Source organism: Saccopteryx bilineata, chromosome 5 (genome assembly GCF_036850765.1).
Source record: "Saccopteryx bilineata isolate mSacBil1 chromosome 5, mSacBil1_pri_phased_curated, whole genome shotgun sequence".
In the NCBI taxonomy this organism is placed as follows: domain Eukaryota; kingdom Metazoa; phylum Chordata; class Mammalia; order Chiroptera; family Emballonuridae; genus Saccopteryx; species Saccopteryx bilineata.
In genome coordinates this window covers 210,765,636-210,788,317 of record NC_089494.1, presented here as the reverse complement: position 1 = coordinate 210,788,317, position 22,682 = coordinate 210,765,636, and positions in this window count along the sequence as shown.

The following is a 22,682-nucleotide window of genomic DNA, read 5'->3' as shown; positions in this document are numbered from 1 at the left end:
TTGACTCCAATGGCAAGAGAAGTGAAGGCAAAGATAAATAAATGGGACTACATCAGAATAAAAAGTTTTTGCTCAGCAAGAGAAACTGATATAAAAATAAACAGACAGCCAACTAAATGGGAAATGATATTTTCAAACAACAGCTCAGATAAGGACCTAATATCCAAAATTTACAAAGAACTCATAAAACTCAACAACAAACAAACAAACAATCCCATAAAAAAATGGGAAGAGGACATGAACAGACACTTCTCCCAGGAAGAGATACAAATGGCCAACAGATATATGAAAAGATGCTCAGCTTCATTAGTTATTAGAGAAATGCAAATCAAAACTACAATGAGATACCACCTCACCCCTGTTAGATTAGCTATTATCAACAAGACGGATAATAGCAAATGTTGGAGAGGCTGTGGAGAAAAAGGAACCCTCATACACTGTTGGTGGGACTGTAAAGTAGTACAACCATTATGGAGGAAAGTATGGTGGTTCCTCAAAAAACTGCAAATAGAACTACCTTATGACCCAGCAATCCCTCTACTGGGTATATACCCCAAAACCTCAGAAACATTGATACGTGAAGACACATGTAGCCCCATGTTCATTGCAGCACTGTTCACAGTGGCCAAGACATGGAAACAACCAAAAAGCCCTTCGATAGAAGACTGGATAAAGAAGATGTGGCACATATACACTATGGAATACTACTCAGCCATAAGAAATGATGACATCAGATCATTTACAGCAAAATGGTGGGATCTTGATAACATTATAAGGAGTGAAATAAGTAAATCAGAAAAAAACAAGAACTACATGATTCCATACATTGGTGGAATATAAAAATGAGACTAAGAGACATGGACAAGAGTGTGGTGGTTACCAGGGGTGGGGGGAGGGAGGACATGGGAGGGAGGGAGGGAGAGAGTTAGGGGGAGGGGGAGGGGCACAGAGAACTAGATAGAGGGTGGCGGAGGAGAATCTGACTTTGGGCGAGGGGTACACAACATAATTTAATGACAAAATAACCTAGACATGTTTTCTTTGAATATATGTACCCTGATTTATTAATGTCATCCCATTACCATTAATAAAAATTTATTTAAAAAAACAAAAAAACCCAAAACACTAATTCAAAAAAGACATATGCATCCTTAAGGTTATTGCAGCATTAATTGTAATAGCCAAGATAATGAAGCAACCTAAGTGTCTATTGATAGACAAATGGATGAAGAAGAGATAGGACACATTAGTCAGGTGTAAAAGGAATGAAATCTTTCTATCTTCAACAACATGGATGAATCTAGAGGGTGCTAATCTATAAATAGTGAAATAAGTCATAAAAGACAAATATCATATGATTTTACTTATATTTGAAATTTAAAAAACAAAATATATAGAACAAGAACAAATCCATAGATACGGAGAACATTCTGATGGTTGTCAGATGGAGAGGGTTTTGTAGTAATCAGTGGAAAAGGAAAAGGGATTAAAATGTGTCAATTGCCAGCGATGAAAACAGTCACAGGAATGTAAAGTACAACATAGGGAATATAGTCAATAATACTAAAAAAAGATTACATATGATGTCTGATAGATAATAGACTTATAGGAGTGATTACCTTGTAAGTTATAAAACTAATCACTTTGCTGTAAACCTGAAACTAATATAATACTATGTCAACTATAATTGAAAAATAAAAATTATCAAAAAAAATACAAATAGAACACTGGGAAACATATTGATAACTGACATAAAAGTGTTAATATCCTGGCCCTGGCTGGTTGACTCAGCGGTAGAGCATTGGTCGGCATGTGGAAGTCCCAGGTTTGATTCCTGGCCAAGGCACACAGGAGAAGCACTCATCAGCTTCTCCACCCTTCCCCATCTCCTTTCTCTCTATCTCTCTCTTCCCCTCCCACAGCTAAGGCTCCATGGGAACAAAGTTGGCCCGGACGCTGAGGACGGCTCCATTGCTTCCACCTCAGATGCTAGAATGGCTCCAATTGCTGTGGAGCAATGCCCCAGAGTGGCCGAGTATCACCCCCTGGTGGGCATGCCAGATGGATTCTGGTTGGGCGCATACAGGAGTCTGTCTGTCTGCTTCCCCTTCCTCATTCTCACTTCAGAAAAATACAAAAAAAAGTTAATATCCTTTTCGAATGACTAAGCTCTAAACTGAGAAAAATAAAACCAACAACAAAAGAGAAAATGGGTGAAAGAAATGACAGTTTATAGAAAAAAATTTAAAAATGTCCTATACTGAGTTGAATAGTGTTACCCTAAATTCATATCCACCTGGAACCTCAGAATGTGCTCTTATTTGGAAGTACAATTTTTGTAGAAGTAATTAGTTAAGATGAGGTAATAATGGATTAAGGCAGCAATTTTCAACCTGTGTGTCAACAAGAATTTTTTTTAATTTTTTTTTTTTTACAGGGACAGAGAGAGAGTCAGAGAGAGGGATAGATAGGGACAGACAGACAGGAATGGAGAAAGATGAGAGGCATTAATCATCAGTTTTTCATTGTGACACCTTAGTTGTTCATTGATTGCTTTCTCATATGTGTCTTGACCGCAGGCCTTCAGCAGACTGAGTAACCCCTTGCTTGAGCCAGCGACCTTGGGTCCAAGCTGGTGAGCTTTTTTTTTTTTTTTTTTTTTTTGCTTACGCCAGATGAGCCCTCACTCAAGCTGGCGACCTTGGGGTCTCGAACCTGGGTCCATCCGCATCCCAGTCAGACACGCTATCCACTGCGCCACCACCTGGTCAGGCTCAACAAGAATTTTTAAAACATGCAACAATATTTAGTCAGGGACGCTGTTTTCTTTTCCCCTAGATTGTCAAACAAAAGAAATGACAACAGTGAACACAATAACCATCTGATGTAAACGAATCAAAATTATATCTATTTTTTTTTTGTCAGATTGGCAAAAAGTATGGTATACTTTTTGGTGTGCCACAGTATTTTAGTATTAGTTTGTATATGCCATGACATAAAAAAGGTTAAAAATTGCTGGATTAGGGTAGGCTTAAATCCAATGACTGGTATTCTTATAACAAGATCATACATAGACAGAGATACGCTGGAAGGAAAGCTATGTAACAAAAGAGGTAGAGATCACAGTGATGCAACTATAAGCCAAAAATCACTAAGAGTTGCCGGCAATGACCAGAAGCTGAGAGGGAGGCATAGGATGGTCTTTCTTTGACAGCCTCCAGAAGAAACCAATCCTGCCAATGCCATGATTTCTAACTTCTGGACTCCAGACTGTGAAATATCTGTTGTTTTAAGCCATCAAATTTGCGGTAGTTCATATGGCAGCTCTAGGAAACTAATACATGACCCTAAACTGTAATTCAGAAAAATGCAAAAATTTAAAACTAGTATAAAAAGAGCATTTTGCATCCACCTAACTATAAAATTTTTAGAAGAAGCCAACTTTATTATTATTATTATTTTAGCAAGAAAAATAGAGAGAGAAGGACAGGGACAGACAGACAGAAAAAAGATGAGAAACATCAGCTCATAGTTGTGGCACCTTCGTTATTCATTGATTGCTTTCTCATATATGCTTTGACCAGGGGACTCCAGCTGAGCCAGTGACCCTTTGCTCAAGCCAGTGACCTTGGGTTTGAGCCAGCAAACTTGAGCATCAAGCCAGCAACCTCTGGGCTCAAGCTGGTGAGCCTACATTCAAGATGAATGACATTGCACTCAAGCTTTGAACCTGGGTCCTCAGTGTCTCAGGTCAATTTTCTATCCATTACACCACACCTTGATCAGGCTATAAAAATGTTAAAAGTTATATAATACAAAGTACTGGGGGGTCCTCAGAATACAACAGTCTCGACACACGACATGACACACGATGTTTTGAGTTTATGATGTTACTTCCATCATTTACCAGGGAACAAAACAACAGTTTTTTCTATCCCCACATAAACATTTAAACTATTCTTAAATGCTTTTGAAAAAAAATTTAATGGGATTAAATTCACAATTGATAACCTTAATGAAACTATTTTATTCTAGAAATGTTGCCTGTAATTTACAGTTTGACTGCAGCAGGTGGGTAATGGAACATTGGTTGTTGTGTCATAACCCAACCAATCTACAGGAGAGTGTGGGTGTCTGAAAAGAAGGCCAGCATGGTTTTCCTTTCCTTAGTGCTTCTTTTTGAAGTGAAATATGGATGCCACTGTTTAAACAACATCAATAATTACATTTACTTGGTAAGATGACACAATTAGAAAGGATTAAAAGAAATATTAGCTTCTGAGGACAATGTATACTTAAACCTTTTATTTCTGCTTTTTTTTGTATTTTTCCAAAGTTAGAAGTGGGGAGGCAGTCAGACAGACTCCTGCATATGCCTGACTGGGATCCACAGGGCATGCCCATCAAGGGGTGATGCTCTGCCCATCTGGGGCATTGCTCTGCTGCGGCCAGAGCCATTCTAGCACCTGAGGTGGAGGCATTGGAGCCATCCGCAGAGCCTGGGCCAATTTTGCTCCAATAGAGCCTTGGCTGTGGGAGGGGAAGAGAGAGAGAAAGAGAGAAAAAAGAGAGGAGTAAGAGTGGAGAAACAGATAAATGCTTCTCCTGTGTGCCCTGACTGGAAATCAAACCCAAGTCTTCCACACGCTGGGCTGGTGTTGTACCACTGAGCCAACTGGCCAGGGCCTTACTTCTGTTCTTAAAATATAAAAATATTTGCACTTTTGGCTCCTCAACAATAATAAAGCAAATTCTCAAGTGTCCATCAGGACAGCTTAAGAAGCAAATCTTACTGACTACTTTCCCCTGCCCCATATTCCACGAAAGTGTTTAACTACTACTCTGAGATTTGTGTGTATAATTTCCTTACTTTGTGTTATATATTATACATATATTATTCTTTTTTTTTTTAAATAAGTTTTATTTATTTATTTATTTTACAGAGACAGAGAGTGAGTCAGAGAGAGGGATAGACAGGGACAGACAGACAGGAACGGAGAGAGATGAGAAGCATCAATCATCAGTTTCTCGTTGTGCATTGCGACTTCTTAGTTGTTCATTGATTGCTTTCTCACATGTGCCTTGACCATGGGCCTTCAGCAGACCGAGTAACCCCCTGCTGGGGCCAGCGACCTTGGGTCCAAGCTGGTGAACTCTTTGCTCAAGCCAGATGAGTCAGCGCTCAAGCTGGCAACCTCGGGGTCTCGAACCTGGGTCCTTCCGCATCCCAGTCCGACGCTCTATCCACTGCGCCACCACCTGGTCAGGCACATATATTATTCTTAAGCCTCCTCCTTTTATTCTAATATATAAAACAAGCTGCAAACTACCATTCTCCAGAGCATTTTCTGAATCCATTGGTGGTAGATTAAGGGGATAGGAGAAAGCAAATTGAGGGCATTTCTGGGATTGGATAAAAAGGCAAAATAGAGAAACACACACTTCTTTTACATTGGTATAATAATGAACATTTATAGCACAGAGAAATGTTATGTGGAGAGTAACAACGAGAAGTTCTGTGGCCTCCTGCTCTGCTACCAGTGGTTGTGCCCTGAGGAGTGTGGAAAATGAGATTGCTCTGATATTTCAAAGGTATGTTATCTTAGATTCAAAAAAGAAAACAGCCTCACCTAAGGTAAAGACTGACCTTTGTTAAGAAAGCTATAGGCCATCATAACCTGCTTTTAGTTAGGAATTCTTATGTTCAGAACCATCTTAGGTGGTTTCTTTCAGTCTCTGAGTTTGTAAGGCTCACCATGCAGACACTTTTTTATCCAAAGCAGGTAAAACAAACCTTAAACTGAAAGGCCTCGTGAATTTAGTTAAAAGCAAAGATCCAGAACCTAGTAAACTGAGAAAAACTCAGACAGTGACACAGGTTGTGCTGTTTCCTGGATTTAAATTTTAGTTAATCTTTATCCCTCACAGAAAACTCACCCCGCTTTAGAACCTCAAGTAGTCCTCCTCAGCCCTCTGCCTGCTTAAATTTCATCTTATCAACAGGCCAGTCCCTTTGCCCATTCCATCTCATTAACATCGGACACCCTAGACTGACACAAAAAGGAGGGCTTTATTACTGAAGGTCTGGTATACATTTGTCCCCCCACACCCGCAGGGCACACGTGTGCATGCATTTCAATTGCACCATATGCCAACCCTCACATGTCAATCGGGCCTGGCTGCATCAAACTACCCGTCCAATATGCCAGGACTGCTGGTGGTCCAGTATTTTCCATTCCCTGGGATTGCCAAGGTAGAACGAGGAGCCTTCTGCTCCCCTTGCAAATTTTTATTAGTCTAGGGAACTGTTTTGATGGGTTTTATATATACTTCTGACTAGGGCATAAGCACACACACAAAATAGGCAGTACAACCTCTTCTCTGCATGAAATCTTCCTCTGCCTTTCACCATGTTCAACATGGCAACCCTTTAAAGAAAAAATACCTGGAATTCTCCATTCCAAGTTTAGGTAATTTTGACTTTCGGGCCTCAACTCACTTTTCCCTTTGAGGAGTGCCTTTTAGATATCTGTATTAGTTTTCTTTTGTAGCATAACAAATTTCCACAAGTGTAGTGATTTAAAGTAATACCCTGTTTCTTTAGGTTGAATATCTGGGCAAACCTTAGCTGGTTCTGTGCTCAGGGTTCCCCAAGACTGAAGCCATGGGGTCACACAGGCTGCATTCTCAGGGCAGGTCCCAGGGAAGGATCACCGTCATGCTCTGCCAGGTTGTTGACAGGATTTATTTCCTTGAGGCTATAGAATTCAGTGCAGCTTGCTTCTTGAAAGCCAGAAACAGAGAGAGTCTCTCCAGCTTGGAATTTCTGCCATCAGGGAAGGCCTAGTCTTTATTTTTAAAGGCTCACCTGATTAGATCCAGTCAACTCAGGATACTCACTCTTTTGATTAATTCAAAATCAACTCATTAGGGACCTAAATTACATCTGAAAAACCCCTTCCTCTCTGCTATGTTCTGTTGGTTAGAAGCAAGCCACAGGTTCCACCCACACTGAAGGAGAGGGGATTACATATTTGCCATATTCTCAAATAAAGGTGCACCTGTCTTCTGTTAGTATCCATCATCCAAAGAAGAAGTCAAATAGACAACATATATTCTAACCTTAACCCTACCCCTATATCACCTAGAGGGTGACACCAATAAACTTGATCCCCAGCCATCCCTCCTCTTCCCATTCAGGTATAGCAGACTATTCAAAACTGTACCTCCACCAAGAGCATCAAGGCTACAACCACTGTGCATCTCCATATTGGACCATGCTGTCCACATGTATTGACCCAGGAAATGTCACCAACAAATGAGAAGCAGAACTCTGGGCAAGCCAGTTGCTATAGTAAAATCTGTTTTCTTGCCTCAACACAATACAATGTATTTTACTCCTTCTTTCCAATATCTACAGACTGTATAAGAAATTAAATTAAAGCACTCTTTCTGCATAGAATAATTGAACTAATTTTGCCCTTTGCTTTACTTTATTTTACTTTGCTTCATTTTTTTTCTATTAAATATTGTTCCTTTTTATGCAAGTCTTTTTTTTAAGTTGTTTTGGGATGTGTTCTTTAAGAAAGTTTTAGAGGTTGGAACTGCAGGGAGAGTGATTTAAGATCCCAATGCTTATTTGACTAGTGATGTAAACAGAATTTTTTTTTTGAAGTGCAAAACAATAGCATACCTCCACAGCAATTTTAGATGATATAGCAGAGAGGTCTTGAAAGAGCTGCCTGATGCATGCTTCTCCTACAGATGTGTGTCTTTTCATTTTCTGCTGTTTCCTCCACAACTCCTCCCCCATTTACTAGAATGAAGAGATGAGTGATTCCAGAGGTGTCCAATGAATTCTTAGATTTGTAATGCTCAAAGTACCTTTGCTTTTCATTCTTTCCCCCTCTTTCTTGGGTTTGAAGACCTCCCTCCCCTTCTGGCAAGAATAAATAAAGACTGCAAGCTTAGTTGTTTAAAATATGAAAATTTTGTCCTGAGTATCACCCATTTTAGGGTCAAGTGAAATTACTCTGGGTCAAAGAAAAAGGGCTTGGCACCTCTCACAGATTCTAGAAACACAAGTTCAAGACCATATACCTCCCACTGCAAGGATGATATTCACAGATAGTAAAACACCAAAGAACCCCTCAGAGTAAGAAATCATATCTAGTAACCCTGCTGACATATCCCTATTTCCGGCTATTTCAGTGCTAACTGGTTCTCCACCATCTTTCCCGAGTTCTGAGATTTTGGTGTGAAGGCCTTTCCTTCTATGGTGCTCTCCAGGCTAGAGGCACACTGTCCCTCAGGTTTTTTGTCTCTACACTCCATCTGGGAATCTAACCTTTTCCATTTCCAAAACAATGGACTAGAAACATGAATGTATTTTCCAAGTTTTGTCAAGGTCTCTGCTTTGCCAAGCAATGGCTGGGGGACATGGATAGACACAGGTCTAAGAAATGGACCAGAAAGGCTGCTACACACTCTAAATGACAATCCAGATAACGCAGACGCCCGTGTTCTTCTGTTTCTGTATCAAAATCCTGTATTTTAAGGGGTAGAAGATTAGACTGAGGTTGTGTGGTATCGGGTGTAGAAAAATACCTTTAAGACACTACATAGTGAGCTCATGCTTGGAGCCTTAAGTGAGGCACTATCATGCTAAAGAGACACTGTCCAGAAGCAATGCAGATATATAGCCTTAGGAATGGGTCCTGTGTTCTTGTCTCCTGTTTCCTCCGCAGCTTTCTATACTTAATAATCCTTGGCTTGCTCTCTTGGCTACTCCCCTGGCATCTACCCTGCTCAGCTTCTGGCCATGTTCCAGTCCTTGGCTCCGGCTGCCTCTTTGCTTGTTAAGTGAATCTGATGCCTGCTCTAGTTTTCTTGGACTAACCTGGCAAATCCCATAGTTTTGACCCTGTCACCATCTTGCTTGAATGTCTTTTTCAAGGGGAACTTTTAAAAACAGCAACAGAAATCTTTTTTTTGTTGTTGTTTCTTTAAAATATCCAGTTACATTTTTAGTAAAGCAAGGTTATCTTCTTTCTTCTTGCCAGATTTTGAAATACATATACAAATTTTAAATTTAGTAATTTTTTTCTTTCAATAAAAATAAAGAACATCTTTTTAAAAACAAAATTTAAAACATTTTAATGAATAAACTCAATTAAAATTTTTAAAAATAAATTTCAGTAAGTTATAAAATATGTTCCACTTGATATAAAGAAAAATGAGAAATTTATTAATTCATACATTATCTAATTTTTTAAAGGACTTGGATATCAAAATCTGTAGAAGAGATATTTTAAATGAGAAACAACTCATTTAAATGTATTGTAGGACACTAAACACTGAAAATGTAGCAGAATAATTTATTTCTGTCCCAATTCTTCCCTTTACAAAGTGAGTTAGCTTTCTAAGCCTCAGTTTTGTTACCTATAGAATAAAAATATAAATATTTAAAACAGCACAATAGTTTATTTGTAATAAATACTACTGATATTATGAGGATTAATAAATACAATTGATTAAATATACAATTGATCCTTGAACAATACAAGGGTTATGGGCACCAACCTCTTATGCAGTCAAAAATCCACAACCTGCTGTAATTTAGGTTGATCCTCTGCATACATCGATCCTCAACCCTGGAGTTGACCCTTAAACATGGGTTTGAACTGCATGTGGGGACAACCAAAAGAATTTATATATAAATCGACCTGCACAATTCAAATATGTGTTTTTCAAAGGTCAACTATGATCTGTTTCTTGGAGTCTTCTTCTGGTTCCTTGGGATGATTCCTTCCCCAAATATTCTGAGATTCATCATGGAAAGTCTCATATGTGCTCAGCAACTCATTGCATGCTCAGAACACACAGCTGCCTTTGCTGCTACTGCTAATCATTCAGGTAACATCAGCACCTCTGGGTACCATCATCCCTGATGCTGGGTACTGCCAACGTCTACTTGATACAAGGTGTACCTGACACAAGTTCTACCAACAAATATCACTTCTCTTAGAGAAAACGAGAGCCAGACAGAAGTTAAAGCAACAAAAGCAAATTTTATTCAGAATATTGTAATGGAGGGAAAGAGACCCCGCACAGAATTAAGTTTAATTCCATATTCAACATGGACAGGTGGGGATTTATAGTCAAGGAGCAGGAAGGAGAGTCAGTGGGTGTAAAATCACTAAGAGAAAAAAAATCAGGCATAAGGGAGGATTCTGGCTAAACTAAATTAGTAGTATTCTTGCTGAAGGAAGGCCAGGGTGATCAGAGACCAAGAGTGGGAGATGAGGAATTTGATCAGATATCCAGAATGAAGATATCAAAGACAGAGATTCTGATGAAACTGTCTTAGCAAGATTCTTATTACAAATGGGTATTGCAGATCCTATAAGGACAGCCACCAGGTTCAGGTCTAGAGGGTTATAGGAGGCTGACTGCAGTTTAATCAAGGACTGAGTCTTGCCACTTCTCACACTGGGAATGGCTCCCTTTTCCAGGCCTCCCTGCTGTTGCTGTGCTTGCAGCCAGTCCTAGTGTTGCTTTTCCCACACATTCCTCCTTCACCTCTGAAGTCTCAGCCACCAGACTCCAAAGCCATCTTTCACAAAGTACCAATTACTTCTCCCAGTGGACATTATGCTGAATAGTTACAGTATACTTCAGGGGCCAAAGGTAAGGAGATATACCCCCCTTTTAAGGAGAAAACTAAAGCAGTGGTGTTTCTATCCATACAGGAGTTTTAATAAAACAACTCCCTGCCCTGGTTTTATATGCATGTCTCCCTGGAAGATCTAGACACATATCCACAGAGGCAGAGTCAATGACTAATACAAGTGACAAAATGATTGTAGCCAGAGTCACTCTTCTTCTTCAATGTTATTTTATTCTGGGGCCAAGCTTATGAGTTGTTGGGCAAATGAGTTTGTAAAATTTGTATTTTTTGAGTTTGCTCACTTTTATTGTTACAGGTATATGTGGTCTATGAAATTGCAAATTACCTTCCTGCTTGGGAAGAGCCATTGTTTTGCTAATGTTGCTGGAGGAAAAGTTTTCACACCAGAAAGTTTTGAAAAGAGGAGAAAAGGAGAAGAGGAGAAAGAAGTCATGTTTGCAGGGAGAGAAGCAGAAAGGGCAGAGAGAATGCAGAGTGCTGAAGAAGAAGCCATGTTGGCAGGGAAAGAGAAGGTGTATAGATGAGGAACCAGAGCTGAGGGGCTTTGCGAGCTCCACTAAGACTGGGGCAGGGGGTGGGGGAGAGGCTTTAATTCTAGGAGAAACTGGAGAATATTCTCCTGGTTGTAGAACAGAGAAAGTGTCAGGGCTTTGGTAGGTCTGAATGAGTGAAAGGGAAATGTTTTCCTTGTGTGTTTGCTCATCGGCCAGTATGAGACTTTAATAAAGAAATGGCCCACCATTTTTTGGCTTCACTGTTTCTTTACCATCTGTCTGAATTCAGTGAGAACTTGCATGTGAATGGACATGATGGCAGTGGGCCCTGGCCTTACATGAGCAACTTGGATCTTCTCAGTAAACTTCCTGGTCACTCATCTGAGCGGACTCCTGGCAGGCTGCCCTCTGGGTCATTGCACATGCCTAGGCATATCTAATCCCAGCTTATGTGCAAATCTTACACAAAAAGTTTTTATAATAATAAAGATTAAAAGAGAGATCACAAATTGTTTAAGAGGAGCGAAGGTTTTGTACTTGGATTTCCCTTCCAAGTAGCTTTTGATGATTTTATAAATTCCGGATGAGATTATTATTATAATTAAGCAATAATTTCAGCTCTGAGCTTTCTGACTGCCAAGATGAACATAATGCAATCAATGTGTCCCCAGATCTCACAAGCTGGTAATGCAAAATAAGGTTACATTTCTTTTAATATCCAGATTGATTTCCGGAAGTCTGCTTGTACCATGGTCCTCTTCCCAAGTAATTTCTGAGAATCTCTGAGGAATTCTTAGCTGTTGTAAAAATTCTACCTAGTGCTCTCTTTTCAGCTCTGCCAGCCATGTGGACTCACCCTCTGATCCACAGATCACATCACATCATCGCATAACTTGATTCTCTGGACTGGCCTCTCTTCCCATCTCAATTTTCTCCAAGAAGGGACATATATCTCTTAGCTAACTCTTCAATTGTGACCAGATTTTTACTGCCGTATTTTACCAAATTTCATTACATGCTAAAGGTACAACAGAAGTACAAGTTTCAGGTCTCACAGGCTCACATTCTTAGGTATGTTTGAGTCTTATAGGAATTAAACACAATTTAAGGGTCTCAACCTAGATCCCAAGCTAATAGTTACTTGCCCTTGCAGATGTACAACTTATGTGGACCTTGAGCTGAACTATAGTCAACAGGGCGGTCACCAGATTCACCTCCCCCAGCTTTAGCTTCCACGGTGTTGGTGTTTGCTTTTGGATACTTGCATATCTCCAGATCTAATCATGCAACTCTCAGTCTTACAGAATGGAGGGTTCTCTCCTCCCAGTTTTAAAATTCTCATCTTGCCCTGGTAAAATCATAGGTTGGAAAAATACATTTTCTCCAAGAGAAGGCATAACCTTTCTCAACTCATGGGATGTGATCTGAGGACCTAGACAGAACAATAAAAGTAGTTAGTGGTCTATTCCTTGAGCTCTGGATTATTTAATCTTAAACACCATATAGGCCTGTACACAGTTTAATAAAAATCTGCTTTATGCAATTATTATACTAATTTTTGAAAGGCACAATGAAATGCAGGAGAAAAGGCATCATCTTTCACTGGTAGACAGACACAAAGCATCGCAACTTGCAACATCTACATTCAGGTTTAAGATGACCTCACAATACTACCTGGGTGATGGTGCTTATTTTACAGTGGGGTAACTCAAGGGTCTTACTGGTAATTTTCCTAAAATAAAAAGTATTTATTTAAAAATATTGGTTCTATACCTCCAGAAATCTAAAACTTCCAGAAACTCACAAAGAGCAATTCTCTCCTTCAAAGTATTAAATTTCTGGATTTATCAGGACTCTAGTGAATGACTAGGACTACCTCTACTACTAAAGTTATTTATAGAAATAATATTCTATAAACACAGTGGCTTCCCTTTCTCCATGGTTTTGTTTTCTGGAGTTTTAGTTACCTTCAGTGGACTATGGATTGAAAATATTAAAAGGAAAATTCCAGAAGTAAACAATTCACAAATTTCAAATCTCAAACTATTCTGATGGTAATGTGATAAAATCTCATGCTGACCCTGCTAGGAAGTAAGTCATTCCTTTTTCCAGTATATCCACATTGTATATGTTACCTTCTTGTAAGTTGCTGAGTAGCCATCTCGGTTATCAGATCAACTGTCTCAGTATTTTAGTGCTTGTGTTCAAGTAACCTTCATTTCACTTTATAAAGGCTCCAAAGGACAAGAGCAGTGATACTGGCAATTTGGGTGTGCCAAAGAGAAGCCATAAAGTGCTTTCTTCAAGTGAAAAGGTGAGTACAGTTCAATAAGATAGTTTGAGAAAGATCATATTCATATAAATTTTATTACAGTATATGGTTATAATTGTTTTATTTTACTAGTTATAATTATTAATCTTTTATAGTGTCTAATTTATAAATTAAATTTCACCATCAGTATGTATGTATTAGAAAAAACATAGCCTATCCAGGGTTCAGTATTATCTGTGGTTTCAGGTACACATTGGGGGTCTTGAAATGTATCTCCAAGGATAAGGGGGGACTACTATATGTGAGCTCTACTCATGTCTCGTGCACTGTGCTTGGAGCTGATGTTACAGCATGATATGATAGGGCAGAATAGATCCTGGCATCCAGGGAATCATAGTTTAACAATGAAGAAGTGTCAGTAAGTGTTCTAATTACATTATCTTGTTTCATAGCTTATAATCTTATTTATTTATTTTTAAGTACTTGCTAGTTTTAATGTATAAAATTCATGTGTCCAGAAAGCCATTAACAAAACCCAGAGGCAAAATATAAACTGGGAAAGCTAGTTTCAGCATTGATGAAAATAGGTTTGTCATGCTCAAAAAAAAAAAAAAATTAACTGTTTACTATTCAGTCAACATTTAAAGAACTCTCACAAATAATAAAAACAATTTAAGAAAAAGATGCTCAGAAAGAAATTATAAATCAAAGATCCTATATGAAGAAAAAAATATTTTCAAAATTTGAAATGACAAATACTTTCCCAGATAAACAAACATTAAGAGAATCTGTTACCAGCACACCTGCTTTACAAGAAATACTAAAGAAATGTCTTCAAGCTAAAAGCAAGGGATCCCAGATGGCAATTCAAATCCACATAAACAAACAAACAGAACTGATAAAGAGAATATTATAAGTAATTATAGAGAATATTATAAGTGCATTTTTCTCTCTTTTCCCTTCTTAAATGATTTTAAAAGCAATTGTATAAAATATTCAATATATTGTTGGGCTCATAGCAAATATAATGTAATATATGTGTAATATATTTGTCAATAACAACACAAAGGATGTAGGTGGGAGTAAAGTTGTAATGATGGCTTTGCTGGTTAGAGTGATATTGGTTGTAAGGCTTTGCATTTCATCACTTTGAATATTTCATGCCAATCCATCTGGCTTGCAAAGTTTCTGTTGAGAAATCAGCTGATCGTTTTATGGGAGTTCCCTTGTAGGTAACTAACTGCTTTTCTCATGCTATTTTTAAGATTTTCTCTTTGTTCTTAACCTTTTGTTTATAATTTATGTGTCTTGGTGTGGGCCTCTTTGGGTTCATCTTGTTTGAAATGCTCTGTGCTTCCTGGACTTGTCTATTTCTTTCATCATCTAAGGAAAGTTTCTGTCATTTTTTCAAATAGGTTTTCAATTTCTTGCTTTCTCTCTTCTCCTTTGGGCATCCTCATGATGTGAATATTGATATGATTGAAGCTGTCCCAAAGGCTCCTTACACTATACTCAATTTTGGGGGGTTCTTTTTTATTTTTGCTGTTCTGATTGGGTGGTTCCTGCTTCCTATATTTCAAACCACCGATTTGATTCTCAGCTTCATCTTCCCTATTGTTGATTCCCTGTAAATTATTCATCATTTTAGTTAGTGTATCCTTCACTTCAGACAGGTTCTTTTTTTATGACTTCCATGTCCATCTTTACGTTGTTGAAGTTCTCACTAAGTTCTTTCAGCATGTTTATATCCATTGTTTTGAGCTCCGTATCTGTTAATTTGCTTGCCTCCATTTCACTTAGTTCTTTTTTTTTTTTGCCTTTTACTTAAAATCTCTTTATTTTTCTCTGCATTTTGGCTTCTTCCCTGTGTTTATTTCTATGTATTAGGTAGAACTGCTATATCTCCCAGGTTTGGTAGTGTTGCCTAATGTAGTAGATGTCTTGTAGGGTCCAGTGGGACAGCCTACTTATTCACCCAACCTGGGAACTCCAGATACACCTCTTCATGTGGGCTGCATACAGCACCTTCTTGTACTTAAGACTTGGTTTCTGTTGACACTTCAATGGAAAGCATTTATCCCCAAGTCATTTGACTGAGAAGACTGGCTGGGACCACTATGAAGGCTCACTCCATGGAATAGGACTTACTTACTGGGTGTCTGCTGAGTCCAACCCTTGAGTGTGTTGCTTGTGGAGGTGGATAAGTGGTGTTTTGATGTGGTATAAAGCTGTCCAACAGGTATGCTGTCTTTGGGGCCTCCTAGGTGTAGGACAAGATTAGCTGTCAACTGTGTTCTGCCCAGGGCCTCCTGGCATGAGATACAAAGTGATGTGCAAAAGGCTGCTACTTGTGGTAGGCTTGGAAATACCCTGAAGAGGTCAAGCTGTGGACCAAGGCCAGAGGAACTAATGTCAGGCTGGGGGATACTTAGCAAAAGTTGTGGGGCACACTGAGGCCAGGTGCTTCTTGTTTGAGAGATTTTAGAAAAGTCTGAAACATCAGCATACACAGACCATTCATATGGAAAAGCCACTAGAAATAGCTTGGGTGGGCTGCAAGTTGGGTGGGGCAGGGTTTCCGAGAATCACCAGGGTGGGGATAATAGCCTTATCCATGATGAAGGAGACTCAGATATGACATTTATTAAACTGCTCTGTGAGGGAAAGATTCAGAAATAAAACAGTGGCCTCTGCCAGCAATTCTGTCTGGGAGAGCCCTGCCTTTCCAGGTCTAACCTGATGTCAGATAATTCAGTTCCTCCCTGTATGTCCCTGGTGCCTTTCAAGTGCTGGAGCTCAGACCAAGGGACTCCAGGTAAGTTTGTGTGCAGCACTTTAAGAGGAATACCTGATATTCCAATCATCTGCAGTCTCACTCAACCACAATCCCTGCAGGTATTGTAGTTATGAGGCTCTCTTCCTGTCCCTGGAACTCTGGACTGGGGGTCCTGGTGTGGGGCTCAAACCTTTCACTCTTGAGGGGTGACGTCTGTAGCTGAGATATCCTTATTCTGATTTTTATCCACCATGTGTGTATGGAACTAGCTCATTCCACATCTTTGCCCCTCCTACCACTTTTGATGTGACATCTTCTTTATATTCTTAGTTGCAAGACTTCAGTTCAGCTAGATTTCAGGTGGTTCTGAATGATGGTTATTCTGTAATTTAGTTGTAATTTTTATGTTAGCTTATTACCTTATTTAATAATTTATTGAGACAGAGAGAAGATGGCAATAAAAAAGTAGGCGGATGTTTCAACTCCCACCTCCCAGAACCAAAGTGGATTACAACTTAATTTTAAGAACAATCATCTTGAAAAACCAACTTTGGACTAAACTAAAGGATTCTATAACCAAGGTCCACTGAAGAAACCACACTGAGACTAGTAGGAAAGGCAGAGACATGGAGATGGCTGCCCCACTCCCAGGAGCGAGCTGTGCCCCAGAGAGACTCTTGTGGTGTGGTGGGTTGCCTGGAGAGTTGTGGTTCCTCAGTCCCAGAACTGGAGATCCAGCCTAGAGCCCCAGAGCCTAGAACAGGTATATGGACAGTATTTAGCTGGGAAAAGAACAAGGTTACTGTTTGTGAGAAAGTGACTAAACTCTCAGATCCAGTCTCCATCTTTAGAGGACCAAGCAGAAAACCTCATTCACAGTTACTTACCTGGGACTCTGGGAGCAGGGAGCACTGAGAGAACTGGAGTTGCCAGAAGAGAGTGTAATTTCAGAGGCACAGGGAGAGAAACTTTGAGTGACAGCCACCCTAACCCCTGGCTGAGTCACTCACCAAATCTAAAGTGACCATTTTTCATGGGAGCAGCAATACCAACAAAGGGAATAAATTACCCCACCCACCAGGGGCTCTCCTGCTCCAGTCAGAGCAAAGAGGTATTTAGAAACAGGAAGCATGTCAAGGGCTCAGGTAATAAGTGCTGAGGTCTGAGCTTCACCAGCTCCCCATGCTGCTGAGTGCTTGCTGGAGGGCAGGTGGGCCGGTGGCGGCAGTAGGGGCCAGGGTGGCAAGCCTGCCAGCAGAGGTGGAGGCCTGAGTGCCACAGCGGCGGAGGCCAAGGCAGCCACAGTGGCAGGCCAGCACCAGCAGTGCCCAAACCCAAATGCCTGAGGTGGTGGCAGTGGTGGTGGTGGGCTGGCAGACATACCACACATTGAGAACATAGAGGCCACACTCAGCAAACTCCTGTGGCTGAAACCATTCTGAAGGCTGAAAAAGAAGAAAGAAATAAAATAAAATAAAAATATTTGGATAGAATGACACCTGAGGCAAAGGAACAAGACACATCCAATACCGTACCCAATCTCTGACTTACAGTACTGAGTCTAACAAGTAGCCAGCAATAAAAGGCGGCAAAAAGCGAATCTCAAAGGAACTTGAACTTTTAAAAGAACTTCCCCCAGCCAAGAGTAGATAAAAGCTAGCCTAGGAGTGCAGCTGATATTTACAATAGCACCTGGGCCCAGCAGAAGTAGCCACAAGATCTGGATAGCCTGTAGCTCCAAAAAGGTTGACAAGCCAGTCATAGGCAGTGACCCCCACTGATCTGTGCCTGGCTCTGGACAGGGAGGTCCAGGGTGGGCACATCCAGTGGCCAGATACGGAGAGCATCAGTTCAGGACCTAAAAACCCTTGTTAAAGTCATATCTTAGGGAAGGGCTCCTCGCACCTGATCCAGCTAAGACATAGAAAATGCCAACACAAATAGCAAAATGAACAGTGACAGCAGACAAGTAGCTCACAGCAGATTACAAACAACAGCCGATGCCTACTCAAGAAGATCTAGAACCAACACAACTGGAAATTGGAAGCAGATAAACCAACCTTAGACTCAGCTAGCTACACAAACAACACACCCAAAGGAGGAGTCTATACACAGACAAAATGGGAAGACAGAGAAATGTAATCCAAATGAATCAATAAGAGAAATTCTCAGAAAAAGAACTGAATGAAATGGAACTAACCAAATTACCAATGCAGAGTTTAAAATAATGATTGTTAGGATGCTCAAAGATCTTAGAGCAACAATGGATGGACATAATGAGCACCTAAATAAAGAGATAGGAGCATCAAAAAGGACATTGAAATCATAAAAAGGAACCAGTCAGAATTGACAAATACAATATCAGAAATGAAGACTACAGTAGAAGGTATTAAAAGTAGGCTGAACAAAGCAGATGATCGAGTCAGTGATTTAGAGGACAAGATAAACAAAAGCACAGAAGCGGAGCAGCAAAAAAAAAAAAAAGCTCAAAAAGTCTTAGGAAACTCTAAGAGAGCTCTGTGACAACATGAAGAGAAACAACATCTGCATCATAGGGGTTCCTGAAGGAGAAGAGAAAGAATAAGGAATAGAGATCCTGACTGAAAAAATCATAGCTGAAAACATCCCTAAATTGATGAAGGAAAATGTCACGCAAGTTCAAGAAGCATAGAGTCCCATTAAAGAGGAACCCAATGAGGCCTATACCAAGACACATCATCATTAAAATACCAAAATTAAGGGATAAAAAAAGAATACTGGAAACTTCAAGAGAAAAGCAGTCAATTACCTAAAGAGGAGCCCCATCAGGATAGCATCCAACTTCTCATCAGAAACACTAGAGGCCAGAAAGAAATGGCAAGAAATATTCAAAGTAGTGAAAATCAAGAGCCTATAACCAAGACTTCTTTATCGAGCAAGGCTATCATTTAAAATTGAAGGAGAAATAAAAAGCTCCCAAGACAAAAAAAAAACCCTCAAGAAATTCATTACAACCAAACCAATGCTACAAGAAATGGTAAGGGGACTGTTGTAAACAGAACAAAGGGGGGAAAAAAATCTAGAAAAAGAATGTAGATTTAAATAATAAAAAGGAAATAAACAACTAGATATCAATAATAACCTTAAATGAAAATGGATTAAATGTTCCAATTAAAAGAAATAGGGTAGCTGCATGGATAAGAAAACAGGACTTGTACATATGCTGTCTACAAGAGACTCACCTCAAAACTAAAAAGACACACAAATTGAAAGTGAAGGGATGGAAAAAATATTTCATGCCAATGGAAATGAAAAAAAAGATGGCATAGCAATACTTATATCTGATAAAATAGACTTTAAAACAAAGGCTATAATAGTAAGGGATAAAGAAAGTCACTACATAATGATAAAGGGAGCAATCCAACAGGAAAATATAACCATTATAAATATCTATACACCTAATATAAGAACACCTAAATATATAAAGCAGATTTTGATGGACATAAAGGGTGAGATCAACAACAATACTATAATAGTAGGGAATTTTAATATCCCACTAACATCAATGGATAGATCTTCAAGAACAAAAATTAACAAAAAATCAGCAGCCTTAAAAGATACACTAAATCAACTGGATTTAATAGATATCTTCAGAACCTTTCACCCTAAAGCAGCAGAATGTACATTCTTTTTTTAAAAATAATTTTATTGTTTTTAATGGGGTGACATCAATAAATCAGGATATATATATTCAAAGATAACATGTCCAGGTTATCCTGTCATTCAATTATGTTGCATACCCATCACCTGAAGTCAAATTGTCCTCTGTCACCTTCTATCTAGTTTTCTTTATGCCCCTCCCCCTCCCCCTTTCCCTCTCCCTCTTCCCCCTCCCCCGTAACCACCACACTCTTATCAATGTCTCTTAGTCTCACTTTTATGTCCCACCTATGTAGAATATACATTCTTTTCAAGTGCTCATGGTATATTCTCTAGGATAGACCACCTGCTAGGACACAAAATGAATCTCAATAAATTTAAAAAGATTGACATCATATCAATCATCTTCTCTGATCACAATGGTATGAAACTAGAAATCAACTATAATAGAAAAACTGAAAAACATTCAAACACTTGGAGACTAAATAGCATGTTATTAAATAACTAATGTGTTAACAATGAGATCAAAGAAGAAATAAAAATTTCCTTGAAACAAATGAAAATAAATATACAACAACTTAAAATTTATGGGACACAGCAAAAGCAGTCCTGAGAGGGAAGTTCATAGCATTATAGGCATACCTTAAGAAGCTAGAAAACGCCCAAATAAACAACCTAACCTTACATCAAAAACAAAACAAAACAAAACAAAAAACTAGAAAAAGAGCAACAAACAAGTCCCAGAAGAAGCAGAAGAAAGGAAGTAATAAAGATTACAGCAGAAATCAATAACATAGAAGTTAAAAAAAAATACAGAAGATCAATGAAACCAAGAGATGGGTCTTTGAAAAGGTAAACAAGATTGATAAACCTTTAACCAGACTCACTAAGAAAAAAAGGGAGAGGACTCAAATAAAATTAGATATGACAGTGGAGAAGTAACAACTGACACAGCAGAAATACAAAGGATTGTAAGAAAATACTATGAAGAACTGTATGCCAAAAAATTAGACAACCTAGGTGAAATGGACAAATTCCTCAAAACATATAATCTTTCAAAACTCAATCTGGAAGAAGCAGAAAACCTAAATAGACTGATTTCATCAAATAAGATCGAAACAGTTATCAAAAAACTCCCAACAAACAAAAGTCCTGGGCCAGATGGCTTCACAAGTGAATTTTACCAAATATTTAAAGAAGAACTAACTCCTATCCTTCTCAAGCTATTTCAAAAAATTCAAGAGAAGGGAAGACTTACAAGCTTCTTTTATAAGGTGAGCATAATCCTCATTCTAAAACCTGGCAAAGACACTACAAAGAAAGAAAACTATATAGGTCAATATCCCTGTGAACTTAGATGCTAAAATTCTCAACAAAATATTAGCAAACCGGATCCAGCAATACATAAAAGAAAAAAATCATACATCATGATCAGGTGGGATTTATACTAGAGAGGTAAGGTTGGTACAATATTTGCAAAAACTTCAATGTGTTTCATCACATAAACAAAAGGAAGGAGAAAAGTCACATGATAATATCAATGCAGAAAAAACATTTGATAAAATCTAGCACCCATTTATGATCAAAACTCTCAGCAAAGTGGGGATACAGAGATCATACCTCAACAAGATAAAGGCCATCTATGACAAACCCATTACCAACATCATACTCAATGGGCAAAAATTAAAAGCAATCCCCTTAAGAACAGGAAAAAGGCAGGGGTGCCCCCTTTCACCACTCTTATTCAACCTAATTCTGGAAGTCCTAGCCATAGCAATCAAACAAGAAGAAGAAATAAAAGGCATTCAAAATGGAGAAGTAAAACTATCATTATTTGCTGATGACATAATACTGTACTCAGAAAACCCTAAAGTCTCAGTCAAAATACTACTGGACCTGTTAAATGAATTCAGCAAAGTGGCAGAATATAAAATATAATCAGAAATCAGTGGCAGTTTTATATACCAATAATGAACTGCCTGAAAGAAAAATTAAGAAAATAATCCCCTTCACTACTGCAACAAAAAGTAAAGTACCTAGGAGTAAATTTAACCAAGGAGGTTAAAGACTTGTACTTGAAAAATTAAAAAACATTGATAAAAAAAAATCAAGGAAGATACAAACAAGTGGAAGCATATACCCTGTTCATGGATAGGAAGAATAAACATCATTAAAATGTCTATATTATCCAAATCAATCAATAAATTCAATGCAATTCCTATTAAAATACTAATGGCGCACTTCAAAGATATAGAACTAATATTCAAAAATTTATATGAAGCCAAAAAAAGAACACGAATAACCTCAGCCATCCTGAAAAAAAAAAAAGAATAATGTGGGTGGCATCACACTTCCTGATGTCAAGTTATACTGCAAGGCCATTTACTCAAAACAGCTTTCTACTGGCATAAGAACAGGCATATAGATCGATGGAACAGAACAGAGAACCCAGAAATAAACCCACACCTATATGGACCATTGATATTTGACAAAGGAGGTAAAAGCATACAATGGAGTCAAGACAGTCTCTTTAACAAAAGGTGTTGGGGAAATTGGACAGGTACTTGCAACAAAATGAAACCAGATCACCAGCTTACACCATATACAAAAATAAAATCAAAATGAATAAAAGATTTAAATGTTAATCGTGAAACCATAATCATCTTGGAAGAAAACATAGGCAGTAAGCTCTCCAACATTTCTCGTAGCAATATTTTTGCTGATTTATTTCCACAGGCCAGTGAAATAAAGGACAGGATGAACAAATGGGACTATATCAAACTAAAAAGCTTTTGCACAGCTAAAGACAAT